The sequence below is a fragment of the Lichenostomus cassidix genome, chromosome 4A, assembly GCF_008360975.1.
Source record: "Lichenostomus cassidix isolate B80296 chromosome 4A, HeHo_3.0, whole genome shotgun sequence".
Taxonomy (NCBI): domain Eukaryota; kingdom Metazoa; phylum Chordata; class Aves; order Passeriformes; family Meliphagidae; genus Lichenostomus; species Lichenostomus cassidix.
In genome coordinates this window covers 13,339,573-13,353,511 of record NC_139485.1, presented here as the reverse complement: position 1 = coordinate 13,353,511, position 13,939 = coordinate 13,339,573, and the positions used below count along the sequence as shown (strand labels likewise).

At 54.6% G+C, this 13,939-nt stretch overlaps 1 long non-coding RNA gene across 2 annotated transcripts; it reads left to right on the top strand.

The window, feature by feature from the left end:
* The first annotated feature begins 5,116 nt into the window (after nucleotides 1-5,116).
* Nucleotides 5,117-9,687, top strand: LOC146437525 (uncharacterized). Of its 2 annotated transcripts, XR_014852337.1 has the most exons (4): nucleotides 5,117-5,711; nucleotides 8,192-8,295; nucleotides 8,552-8,678; nucleotides 8,758-9,687. It is a non-coding gene; the product is annotated as an uncharacterized LOC146437525 (long non-coding RNA). The 2 variants fall into 2 exon arrangements; XR_014852336.1 differs by having other exon boundaries at nucleotides 5,118-5,711; nucleotides 8,552-9,687.
* The last annotated feature ends 4,252 nt before the right edge of the window (nucleotides 9,688-13,939 follow it).

Here is a 13,939-nt window from a genome sequence, read left to right as displayed (position 1 = left end):
ATCATTAAGGCCCTGTGTGAACCTCTCCTGTCTCTCCTTGGCTTACCAGGGCCAATTTTCCCTGGTCAGGAATCTCCAGGCTTTGCAGCATCACCAGTTTTGTCCTTGCACTCTCTCAGTCCAGGGATGCTCCAGTACCACCACCACCAAGATAAGGAATCCCAGGTTTGGATGATTTTGTTCGTGAACTTATTGTGGAACAGTTTGAGTCATGACCTTTGGGATGAATCTGAGCTTTCACAGAGGACATGGGCTGGGACTGCATAGGAACTATGAGGGCTTCAAGGAGCCCCTCCAGCTCCTGGCAGTGCCTAATCCACCTTTCTAAAAACATGTGTCCATGTTGTGAGTGTGGGCAAGGCAGTGGTGGGAACGTGGCCAGCCGGCCTCTGCTGTGTCCCTCTCCCCTCTCCCCTCGCCGCACGGGCAGCTCCCAGGGGCCGCTGGACGTGCCGAACCTGCTGGAGCAGCGGCTGCGGGATGGAGCCGGCGATCTGGTTTCAATAAAATCAGCAGATTGTTTCATGGCTGGATGGGAAAGTTGTGAGGCTCCAGGATTTGCTCCTCTGGCAGCTGGATCCTGTTTGTCCATCGCTGCAGCTCCCACCCCACCTCTCCGGAACAGGCTTCCCAGAGAGGGGGTCAATGTCCTGAGCCTGTCAGGGTTTCAGAGGCATTTGGACAGTGCCCTTAACATGCTTCAGCTTCTGGTGAGCCCTGAAAGAGTCAGGTGGTTGGAACAGATAAATTTTGTCAGTCCCTTCCAGCTAAAAATATAATATTCTATTTTATTCTTATTTGTAGTCTTAGTCTTTTCCTTATTCTATTCTAATTCTTATTCTTATCCTTATTCCATTCTACTTTATTCTGCTCTGTTCTACCTTGTTCCATCTCATCCCACTCTGGATGCTGTGCTGCTCAGAGCACAGTGCCTGCCCTTGGTCCAGGTGGAGGCAGCGCTTTGAAATAGTCCAGTTTTCTAGGTTTTCTCTATACCTTTAAATTCCAACAGCACTGTGACTTCTAAGGGAAAAGCCAAGCCTTTAAAGCTGTAAACAGCTGGTTTTCCTCTTCCCATATAGGAGCAATCTTTAAAAAAACCACTAAAAATTTAACAACCTTATTGTTTTTTGAAGTATTTTGTGAAGCAAGGCCATTCCTGGGCTCAGTCAGGCAAACTGGATAACAGCAGGACATATGCAAGACAGCATCCCCAAGAGCCAGCCCGGCCTTCCTCCCTTTCCTGGCTCTATTGCAGTCCCCAAACTGGCCCAACAGGAATTTCTGCTCCATATTTAAATAAATTTGAGGCAGTAAAGGAGTACATGTGTAAAGAGAGGGGTGAACACTCCGTCAGCTTGGTGCAGTGGAACTCCTTCACTTACAGCCCCTTTATCTTCTGAGTTCTGGCAGTGGCAGAGACACTGACTCACTCCCAGAGCCTCCATCCTGCAGCGCCGTGAATCCCAAACCCGAGGCTGCACTCTCAGCGTTCTGCTCCTGCCAGGACAGAAAAAGCACAGAGCAGGACAGAGCAGCTGCGTTTCGCGCCCCATCAGCTAAATTTCGATGAAATCATTTTGATGAATTGTTTAGGAAGGGAAAAAGCCCCATTAACTGTACATTTGCTGTTAATTAATAGGCTGCTTTTTCCTCCTCTGGCACAGCACTTCCGAGCTGCCTCACGCTCCGCTCTGAGCGCAGCATCCTGGGGGGGCACAGGGAGGTGGGGAGGGGGATCCGGGCAGGGTGGGGCCTGACCCAGGGGAGAATGGCTGCTCCCAACTCCATGCCCTGCTCCAGAGACAGATAGGAAAAGCAAACAATCCCATTCTTCTCCCAAACCTCTGCAGGGCTGCCCCATCCCAGTCCATGGGCAGCCCCCCAAGCATTCTAAGATGGCAGCAGGGCAGGTGAGGAGTTGCGCAGCTTCTCAGCTTTATTACTTTTAATAAATTCTCTTTTTGTGCATTTATTTTCTGTACATACCTTGTAAACATCTCTGGAATGTTATTTGAGGGGAACATTGGCTGATATCCCCCAGGAACCAGACATTGGAGGTGCTAGGGATGGGAGTAGGGCAATGCCCAGTGCCTTGGGGTGCCCAGGCCTTAGCCCAGCCACATGCACAGCAGGGAGCTGGGATGAGGGAAAAGTCTTGACAAACCATTTTCATTCACAGTGATTCTGTCAAAATGCCCACAGGATGCCAAAACACAGGGGAGAGAAGGGAACAGTCACATCTGTCTATCTCCCACGGAATCTCTGGCAGCACAGCAAGGGGACATTCACAGTGTCCCCAGTCCTGGCCCTCAGCAGCACAGGCAGAGCTTCAGCAAAGAGTTCAGGATGGGAGAGCTGGGGGTGTTCACCTGGAAAAGAGAAGGCTCCAGGGGGAGCTCAGAGCCCCTTACAGTGCCTAAAAGGGCTCCAGGAGAGCTGGACAGGGACTTTGGACAAGGGATGGAGGGACAGGACACAGAGAATGGCTTCCTACTGGCAAAGAAAGGTCAGGTGGGAATTCATCCCTGTGTGGTGAGGCCCTAGCACAGGGTGCCCAGAGAAACTGTGGAAGTTCCTTGGAAGTGTTCAAGGCAGTGCCACTTGCTTCACTACTCCAGCTGGAGAGAAGAGAGCCCCAGTAACTTTTGGTCCAAATTAAAGATGATTTGTTTTGAAATGCAAATAGTTTGTAATCAGAGGGGGAAAGGTGGAAATAGCCACAACTTAATTTCTACAATCCAAAATGAATCCGGCATCTGTGGGGCTTTTTTAATACGTATTTCTTTTAATAGGGTGAGTAACTTTTGTGTGGGCTGAATTAGCTTTAAATGAAAGCAAACAAGGCATAATTAGAAACTGGTTCAATTTTTTCCTGGTTTCTTCCCCTCTGGAAGGGCAGCAAGGTGAGCATTCAGGGTGTGCATCTGGGAGAGAGGGACATGCCCAGCAGGTGGGTCCAGCTGGGGGATGAGGAGGGGGCAGCAGAATCTGCCAGCACAGCTGACACGGGAGCTGGGCACACACTGGGGACCACCCAGTGGCTTTAAGGCTCCTGGTGGTGCAGGATAAGGTCCCCTCCCATCTACCAGCCCTGCCAGTGGCCGTGGCACAGTGGGTGACTGTCCCCACAGCCAGACATCCCTGCTGCTGGAACCTGTCTCTGCCAAGCAGCAGGAGAAGGGCTGCTTTGCAAAGGCAGCTCCACGTGTAAATCTGGGAAGCTCCCACTTGGGAAGTACATGAGTTTCTCATTTAACGTGGTACCACACTGCATTCTTTCTTTATAAAGAGCCCTCATTTAACTTAAGGCGTGTTTGTACATCTAATTAAAAATGGGTCATGTTTAATTGATTTCATATATCACTGCTGCTGCCGCCAGCGCAGTCCAGTGATGGTGGCAGTGCTGCATCCCTGATACAGGCACATGGCTGGGTCCCAGGTGTCCCCTCTGCTCTGCTCTCATTCTGTTGGCATTGCCATGACTGTCACCAGGTCCCAGTGTCACCATCCCCAGGAGAGCCCCCGGAGAGGCATCAGGCTGTGCAGGGCAGGGAGAGCCTCTCCAGCTGCTCTGTGGCTTCTCTCCAGCTCCATGGTGCCCACACACCACCACTGTGGGCTGGTGGTTTCCAAATCCTTGGGCTGGGGAGGAGGACATTGCTTTCGGGGCAAGGCAGGAGCTGGAGAGTTCTCTCCATGTCTCTGCCACCCCTGCATGGGCACTGGGGATGAGCTGAGCCTGTGTTTCCCATCGCCTTGTGCTCGATGTCCCCAGCTTCCCTGCTCCAGCACCACCGTGGTGAGGGACATGCCAGCTCCTCGGGGTGGGAGCCTGTCTGGAACACGGGGACAACAGGACAGCAGAGAGGGGGACAGCACTGGGGGACGGAGCATTGGATCAGGGAGCCTGAGTCTCGCAGGGCATGTGCCCAGTGTTTGTGCCCAGTGTTTGTGCTCTGTGTCTGTGCCCAGTGACTGTGTCCAGTGACTGCCCACCCACTAGCCCCAGAGCTGTGGCAGCGATGGGCACTGCTCATCCTGCTCCTGTCACAGCTCTCCTGGGGAATTGAATCCAAATGTCAGCAAAGAGGGGATGATGAGTCAGCTCCCACCAAAGGCTACACTATTACCTAGCAGCTTAATAATGAAAACTGTCATCATTCCTGCAATAAGGAAAGATAAATAAGTTATTAAAAGAAGAGCCTGCCACCCTGCCTGGGCAGGGCACCGTGCCAGAGGGATATTAACTGCTGGCCACAGCCTGTCTGTTTGGGGAACAGAGAGGGATGCCCTGAGTGCTCGGAGGAAGAGCTCTTTCTCCTCCAGCTGGCTTGGAGAGGGCTCATGTGCCTGGCACAGCGAGAGCCACCACTCCTGCTCCAGCCACCACTCCTGCTACAGCCACTGTTCCACCTCCAGCCACCACTCCTGCTCCAGCCACTGTTCCTGCTACAGCCACCACTCCTGCTCCCACTCCTGCTCCTCCTCAAAGGTGCAAAGATAAATACAGTCCCAGGAAGGGAGATGGGGCTGGGGGGGGAGGACTAGGGCTGAGGAGGGCCCAGAGCAGGCTCTGAAGATCACCCCAAATCCTGAGCAAGGAGTGCATTAATGAGAGCTTTGCTGAGCAGTGTCGGTGGGACCCTCTGCTGCAAGAGCACCACGGGAGCAACAATCAGAGCATCCCTGTGGCAGTAGCTGCAGGTGATGCTGCGCAGGGAAGGGGCTGGTGTAGATTCCATGCAGGGAAGGGGCTGGTGTAGATTCCATGCTGGGCCTTGCTCAGCTCCACAGGCAAAACCACTTTCCCCTCCCTGCCGGCTCTGCCAAGCTCCCCTGGTTAGGGCTCAAATTTAGCACCTGTCAATATGTGACACAGCAAAAAGCACCTCTGATGTGGTGAGAGAAAGGTGTGAAACGGTAAAGGAAGGAGGAAAGAAGTGACCTTCCTTGCCCAGCTGTATTTTACTGGGAAAACATCCATGAGCTGTTCCACCTCTGGCAGGGAATGGTGAGGCCCCGGCTGCTGTGCAGAGCTGGACGGAATAAATGACCTTCATAACACTTTCCCTCTGAAATCCTCCAACTTTCCACTAATAAACAATGTGGTTGTCAGGGCAGTCCAATCACTTTATCTAGCAATTGCTCCTTCCTTCCTCCCTGAACAGTCAGAGAATCTTCCCTGGGCCCTACAGCAACACATTCTCCTCCCTGCTGTCTTCTAGGCGTGAGTCCTCCCTCGGCCTTCAACCCTTCCCACATTCCTGGCTGTGCCCCTGTCCCCATTGCTGTGAGCTCCTAGGGCCTTAAAAAAAAATAGATCAGTTCTTGTGGCACCCCGCTCTCTCTCTGGGCTCCCTCAGTGCCATTTTTAGCCTCAGCACAGCCCCTGCAACCACGTTTTTTAATCGCCATGTTTACATGCACCTTCTGGAGCTGCTGAGGTGTCCTGACAAGCCTCTGGAATCAAAGGCTTGGAGCTGCCCCAGGGGCAGGGAGCAAAGAGAAAGAATCACCTGGGCCGCCGTGGGGATGGCCCAGTGAGGGCTGCAGGAACACGCCTGGCACGGGCGGGTGGGCCCTGCGCCATGGCCCTGCCACCCACAGCGGCACAGGCCCCGGCACGCCATGCTCCGGCAGCGCGGCCCACTGACACCACCGGGGACCGCAGGCGAGTTTCCACTCTTGGCCAGGAATGAGACCGTAAAGTTAGCGAACATCTTAAAAATTAAGCATCTAACGAGGCCCATCCTGCAGCCGGGGGCTGGGTGCCAGCTGGGCGCTGGCTCTGTGCCGTGCTCTGCCCGTCCTGGCTGATGAATCCCACAGCACAGCAGGACACAGCCACCAGTTAAACGGTCTGGGGATACTGGGGAGAAGTGGGGAAGATATGGCCTGATACTGGACTGTGTCACTAAAGCCCTGTGCTCTTTGACTCCCAGAAATATTTTACTCCCTGGAAACTCATTTCCAGGCCTTGCTGTCACTGGCTCATGTTCCCTAAGCCACCAAGAGGTGGCTCTCTGGGAAAGGTCAGTCCCCTGTGTCCTCAGGCTAAAGCCAAGGGCTTGTCCATGGTGTCATCTCCCTGGTGCCATGGTGCCATCTCTGTGCCATGGTGCCATCTCCTCATTTCATGTATCCTCACTGCCGGAGCTGGGCAGCAGCAGTCCTGGCTGTGGGCAGCTCACAGGGACCTGAGGGCTGGGCTGAGGGTAATTTCCATCCCTCCACACTTTCCTAGCTGTGAACAATGCAGGATCCAGTGTGTGGATGACAAAGCCCTCAGATATCCACACTCGTGCTGCAGGAGGGGACAGCCTCATCCCAGCCCATGGGATTTTCTCTCATGTCCCCCTGGGTAAAGCTGTCTGGGGCTGTACTCCCTCTCCAGCCACCCCTCCCTCTCCCTGCTCTGCTCTGGCCATGCTGAACCTGACCCCTCCCTTCTCCAGGTGCTGCTCCCCCACCTCTGCCCAGGGTCAGGCCCTGCTCCCAGGGTACTCGCCCACCTTGGTTCTCCTCTGGAGACTCCTTCCCCCAGCCTCCCTCCTCCTGGCCAGCCTCCTGCCGTCCCTGCCCTCTACTGCTCTCCTGCCGCCCATAAAAATATATAGAATATAGAACATTATTTTATGACGTACTATAAAAAAAAAAACAACCTGGAACTAGGAGACACGTGCCAAACCTCAGCAGCACATGCAGGAATGCCTTTGTCCCAGCTGTTGCTAGATTGCCTGGATCTGAAGGCTTTTCAGGACAGGAACGTTGTTTTCTTGATTTATAGATTTTTTTCCTGGCACTGGGCAGCAGTGGTGGCAGTGGCTGTGCACAGTCAGTAATGCCATCTGTCCTTCGGGTCCTATCTCCTGAGGCACTGCCCAGGCACACATAAAACTGGGAGTGTGGGTATCAGTGGAGCTGCAAAGTGTGAGAAGGAGCAGGGGCAGGGGCCTCCCATTGTCCCAAGGATGCTGCTGCAGTTATTGCTCCTCAGCTCCTATGCCTGTCAGAGCCCTCTCCCTCCTTCCTCAGGGTTGAGCCTGTGCCCATCCGGGGTCCCTCAGCTTTTCTTGGGGTTTCACAGGGCTGCTGGTTTCCACACAGGCGATTTGGGGCACCCATGAGCAGGGAACTGCCTGTCTTTCCCATCAGGGCTGACAGCAGACCCTAAATAATCAAGGGATTCCATCCTACGCAGGTACCCACACCCTCAGGTGCCCCCACAGGTACCTACCACACTAGGAGGTGCCAGCTCCTGGTCCTCCCTATATCCCTTCCTCTCCTGGGCTGGTGAACTTTCCTGCAGCCCTTCAGCCCCAGCTCCATAAAGCTCCCGATTCATTCCACAGATATTTCCTGCGCTGGGGCTTTCCGCAGCATCTGCTGGTTTGAAGTGCTCCGTTTATTCGTCCTGGGGGCACCATTACTTTCTGCTTTAGCAGTTCTGCCTGCTCTGAAGTCTCTGCCAGGCTCCATCCACGGGAGAGAAAATTGATGAAAGAATAATAATGATGATTGTTATAAATATATATTTCATTGCGGTGGCCCTTGGTGCACGTGTTCGTCACTGATGAGGAGACCAGAGGGTGAGGGGGTGCTCGGCTCCCAACAGGCTCCACACAGCAGATGTGGGTCCTCACCCTGCTGCCCTCCTCCTCCTCCTCCTCTTCCTCCTCTTCCTCCTCTTCCTTCTCTTCCTCCTCTTCCTCCTCCCCCTCCTCCTCCTAAGGCACGTGTCAGGACATCCATGTCTGTTCTCCCCAGAGGGGCTCAGGTGGGTCTTGTGGCCAGCAGAGCTGGACATCTCTGGAGACAGGATTCTGGTTGTGCCTGTGGGACATGTCCTGGGCAGGATGGAGCAACTTCCAAGCTCATCTATCCATTGGGGTGCCAGGAATGGGGTGCAGGGTTGGAGAGAGCAGCTGAGATGGGAATAGAGCCTGGCAAAGTGGGGCATGGGGAAGAGTTGAACAGCCAAGTCTCCTGGCCTCTGCCAGGATTTTTTCTCTCATCCAGCCGAGTGGAAACAGAAATCACCAATAATTTCACCCATAAATGATCCCCATCGGTACCAGCAGCACATTTCCCCTCTCCTCAGGGGATAATCCAGCCAGGGACTCTGTGAGTCAGTGCAGAGGATCTTTCCCCTTCTCTTAAAGGAAATCTTTTCCCTTTGTTTCACCAGCTGTGGATAATCCCCAGCAGACTGAGGATGCTCCGGGCCAGTGTCGTGGCCCTCATGGCCACTCAACCTCCTCCACTTCCATTTCCTGCTGCAGAGAGTTTCAGGTATTTCCTGTAGACACTTTAAAATTCCTCAAGGGCTTCTCCTTTTCACCCTCAGTGGGATGGCCTGGAAACAGGACAGCAGGAGGTGCATGGAGTGGGGTACCTGGGAAGGCTTTGTACAGATCAGCATTCCTTGGCTCATTTTTCCACTGGCCTTCCCACTCACAGCAGCCCTCCCCTCCCTGCAGATCAGACCAGATAGTTGTACATGGGCCCTCCTGGGTCTGCAAATCAGTAAATGCAATTCCATCTGCAGCAAGGATAACGTTACCACTGCCGGCTCATCCCTGCTCCTGGGCTGCAGCTCCGGCCAGGAGCCATCTGTGTGCTGGGGGCTGTGCTGGGGACACACATGGATGCACAGAGAGCACCAGACCATGGGGGTACTGTTACCTACAGATGGAAATTCATCTCTGAGGTACTGGATCTTCCCCAAACTCCTTTGCTGTAACTCTTCCACAGGACATCTGTTAGATCCCTCCAGGGATGGCAACTCCACCACTGCCCTGGGGAGCCTCTCTCAGTGCCTGACCAGTCCTTTGGGGAAGAAATTATCCTTAATATCCAGCTGAACCTCCCCTGGCACAGCTTGAGGCCATTTCCTCTCATCCTGTCCCTTGCTCCCTGGGAGCAGAGCCTCACCCCACCTGGCTGCTCCCTCCTGTCAGGGAGTTGTGGAGAGCAAGAAAGTCCCCTCTGAGCGTTCTTTTCTCTGAGACCCCCAAGCTCCCTCAGTTGCTTCAGGTGCTCAAGACCCTTCCCTAGCTCTGTTCCCTTCCCTGGACACGCTCCAGCCCCACAGTGTCTTCCTTGTCTCTCCAATTGTACATCTTGCAGCCCAGGAAGATGGGAGAAAGAGATGGAAATACATCAGTCACCAGAGCTTGCATGAATGTAGGTGCAAGATCTGGGATTTGTTATTCCTTATCTTCTGGAGCTTCTTCCCAGTTTGGTCAGAGGCAGCAGAGCTCTCCTGTCTCCCCCCCAGGGCCACCAGCTCCTTCCCCACCTCCAGTGCTGCTCCAGTGGTGCACTTTGGAGAAGGGAGCAGATCCCTGCAGAGCACCCTGCTGTGGCCTTCCCAGCCTCACGCTTGCTGGCAGAGCCTGCCAAACACCCTGAGACCCAAACATAAATGGACAATTCCATGGAAAACCAGCAGCCCAGTTCAAGCAGCAGGTCAGGGATGTTGGCTGACAGGCTGTCTCAGGGCCCAGAGCGAGACCGTGCAGCCCAGACGGCCTCAGCTTCCCTTGTTTGCTTCCGAGGAAGTTGGTTCTTATGGCAATTTGTGCTTCAATAAACGTGAAATAAAATCCATTCTGCCCTTTCCCTGCTGGCGTCATCCCCATTTCCCTCTGTTTATCACATCATATCCATTGCCCTGGCAACCGCGGCAGCCCAGGCAGGGATGCTAGTGGCAGATGGGGCCCGTGCCAGCCCCACACCCCAGCATGAGATCCCACTGTTACCTGGGTGTCTCCAGTGGGACACGCCAGAGGGAGGCAGGGGGACTGGGAACCAACCCAAAATGGGAGAAAACAGCTCCAGAAGAGGATGCTCTTGGCAGGAGAAGGTGCTGGCCCCAGGCAGCACCCACGGGAGTGACTCTGGAAATGTTTGCCTGTGGGATTTGCAGGTGTGGACATCCATCGCCATGGCCTGGCTCCAGCTCCAGAATGGACGCAAACAGAACCCCCAGCTCAGAGCAGAGAATCTGGGACCAGTCTGGTGACTTGCTCCCAGTGCAGGTCCCTCTCTGCACCCACTCGTGCCCTTACACCTCCTTGAGCCCATCCTCTGCCTGTGCCTCCCCTGTCCTGTCACGCTCCAAGCTCACCCCTTTGCCACCACAGTCGGGAGCTCATTCCCGGTGGATTCATTCCCTTTAGCCCTGTATCGGATCTGTTTAAGAGCTCGTTGCCTCACGGCTCCCCAGAGAGCTTGCGGACCCCACTGAGGACAGCGCAGCCCGCGGGGTTCCCCCTGCTCCAGGCTTCGCGTCCATCCCGGAGCGATTCCCATAGGAGCGATAGCCCAGCCCCACGCTCCTCCCGCGGTGTCCGCCTGCCCCCGCGCGGCGATACCGGGCACGGATCCGCACCCGCGGACAGACCCGCACCCACGGGCGGACCCACGGACAGACCCTCGGACACACCCACGCCCACGGAGGAGCCTTGCCCAGACACACGGACATACCCGCAGGACTCTGAGACAGACAGGGGTCACGGGGAGGGAAGAACGGTGGGAAGGAAATGCTGAACCCCCGGGGGAGATTTACTCGAGAGAGAAGACTGAGACCACTCAGAGGGTGGTGAGGCTCCGGCACAGGGTGCCCAGGGAAGCTGTGGCTGCCCCATTCCTGGAAGTGTCCAAGGCCAGGGTGGACAGTGCTTGGAGCAACCTGGGGTAGTGGAAGGTTGCCCTTAACTTCAGTTTCTCGTGCCAGTGGGGATGGGATGGGTCCTATCTGTGCTGGAAATGGAACCTCCTGGAGTGTCGTGAGGCAGTCTCATCTGAATTGACCCTACAGGCAGCTGTCATCTCTCCCTGCCCCACACTCTCTGTGGACACCAGAATCTCACTGCCACGTGCTCAGGAAGGACACAAGGACTGTCCAGCAGCCAGGGGAGGGGGTTGAATGCCGGGGCCCCCGAGGGACCCTTGTGCAAAACTCCACTGGCAGAGTCAGTGAATGAAGATTAATCAGCCGCGGGAAGTTGCTTCACCTCTTATCAGAGAGCTGCTCTCCCCTCCCCTGCAGTGACTCATGCTCTGCTGAGCCCGTCCCACCTCATCTGGGACATGTTACAGCCCTGGACCACACTCCCTCTCCAAAAAGATGGGGATTCTACTGGCATGTCTGCCTCTTCCTCCTCCTCCTCCTCCTTCTCCTCTCCAGTGTCTCTGCTTCTCAGGTGTCCCCTGCCCAGGTAACACAGCTGTCCCCTAAGCAGGGCTCCCTTTATCTTGACCCCACCTCTGGAGCCAGCCCAGAGAAGGGGATGCTCCTGAAAGGCTCCCCCTTTCCCAGAGGCTGTTCGTGCCCATTTCTGCCTGCTTAGTTTGGCTGCTGATCCTGCCCCAGGCCAGTGTAGCTCTGCCCTGCAAGGGGAAGGAAGCAGACACCCAGATTCCATGGAATGAACCCAGATCCATTGATTCCTGGTGACGAGCTGCCAGCTAACATTTCTGAGGAGCTGAGTACGTGTCCCTGGGTTGGGTGAGGTTTAATTTAATTGTCTCAGAAGCACACACGTCTTTCAGAGCCAGGGACGGTGGTGACACGAGAAGGGAGCAGAGCTAAATCAGATGCCAAACACTGATTCCTCCACATATCTCTGGGGACTGACAGCTGGAGTCACTCTCACCATCTGTCTTCCCACTGCAGCCCCTAGAGAAGACACACGTTCCTCCAGCTAACGATGGAGACAGCAAGAGAACAAATGCATTCATTTCCAGGCCTATGGATTTTCCATTCAGGGATTTCAGGAACAAGCTGCATTGGGGAATTTGCTCCATTCATCCCAGTAACAGGACACAGCTCCTGTGCTTTGCTGTGCAACAGGGACGCCAATGAACCATCTCCTCCCCATCCCCTGCCCAGGGCACCCTTTGGGCAGGTGTGTTTGGGCTTTCTGATCCTCAGAGGAAAAACTGTCTGAAAGATTGGATTTATTGTTCCTCATGCTCTCGTCCTCACCCCAGGCAAGCTCAGAGACCAAACGGGTTGGCCAGAATCTTGGGACACATGATAAAAGCATTTTGTCTCTAGATAGCACACATCTTCATGGGAACGAGTCCAGAATTAATAAGGCATCTACCAGCAGCCAAGCGCGTTGTGTTAACTCAGAAGTAATGAGGTCGTGGTGAATCACCAGGAGTCTGGGATGCAAGGGGAGAAACCAGCTCGCAAAACCTGGTTGCAAACCCGACTTTTTTCTTCATGACTGAAACTAGTTACTAGTTTGTGTTCCTCTCAGAGCTCTATCAAAAGCTCCCAGGAAAGCAGGAGAGGAAAACTGCAGGTACCACAGGAACCAGCCCAGCCCGAGGGGGTGCAGGAGCTGGCAGAGGGGGTGGGGGGCTCAGGCAGGTCTGGCCTCTGCCCCCCGGCAAAAACCCCCTCAGGGATCCCAGTGCTTTGCCCTGACCCTACAGGGACCTGCTCCCGCCCCACCCGCAGCCGGGTGGTGCTGCTGCTGTACCGGACGAACCGGGAAGGAGGGCTGTGAGCTCTGCCAGCGCAACACAGCCCAGGAAGCAGGAGAAGGAGGCTGAGGGCTCCTTCCTGCTCTCTTGAGTTGTCTCCCTCCACAGGAGCTGTTCCCAAAGGGTTTTTGTTCCTCGACAGCAGCGCACTCACAAAATGTGGGCAGAGAATTCCTTTGCAGAAGTTTTCCAGGTTACAGGTGTCTGGGGCTTTGGGAAAATGACTCTGTGGTGGGGTCACACCTGAGTCAGAGTTCTAACATTGAGAGGGTGCTGCAGTAGGACAAACCCTTCTTCCCAGCTTTGCATATTCATTTATTATGATTTACAGGCTAATCCCGTGCTCCTCCCTGCACCCTGACAGCCTCAGCACCCACCCACACTTGAATTACCTTTTTCCATGCAAGAACATCATCTCTTTGCACAGGCATGGTGATGCCTCATCTTCCTCTTGATCTCCCTGAGAGTCCCTGACCCTCATTCCTACCCCACCTCCCAGTATGCAGCTGAACCATCAGTCCACAAATCCCTCAGGCAATGTCTGCAGCAGGAGCATCATCCCAGAGCTGGTGAAAGCTCCCAGAGGCTGCTGGACAGCGGGTTACTGCCCTCACTCCTCAGGAACCCTCTGCCTTTGTTCTGGAAATGCTCTCGGGAAATCCCAACACCGTGGAGGTTAATCCAGGTTCTTGGGGTTGAAAACAAAGACAGAAGAAGGGATATACCGGCTCTTCAAGCTGCAAGAGACAGCAAACCCATTGGATCAAGGGGTCCAGCATGCCCCACTCGGACCAGTGGTGTTTTATTCAGCGCTGATTTGCAAGTCTTTGCATTCACAACAAATTGAAATGACTCTCGTTTCCAACAATGGCAAAACCAGGTTTAGACGGGACAGGAGGGACCTCATCCTCTCCCGGCAGTTCGACTCCCTCGGCATTTCACATTGGAGCAGGGAACAATTCTGCAAACCACGAGCTGAAAAGTGACACATCGCCCTCCTTTGTTTTCTTATCCATCAGCTGAAATACTCCTCTTCCCTAGTTCCTGGAAGGCTCTCCTTGTAATTAACTTCCCAGGAACATGTGAGCCCCACAGTGCAGTGAGTTCCTTGGCAGCAGAGGCGGCTGAGCAGGACAATCCATGGGAAGCTGCTTTGGGAACGCCCGGCCTGACCTCGCTGCTCCCCTCGCCCCGAGATCTCCCTGGCTGTGTGGACACGGATGGGCTGTCTGGAGAGGGCAGGAGCTGTGCACACCCCGACCCCCGAGGGCTTCTACCCCGTAAGCCCTGGCGGCTCCCTCATCACAGGGATTTTGTTCAATCCAGGTGCACTTTTTATTGGATTTTGTTAAATTAAACATGTGATCCCATATTATCTGACCCAGCTCTGAAGTCTCCCAGGCCCAGGCAAACTCTGCTGCCTCAGCTTTTC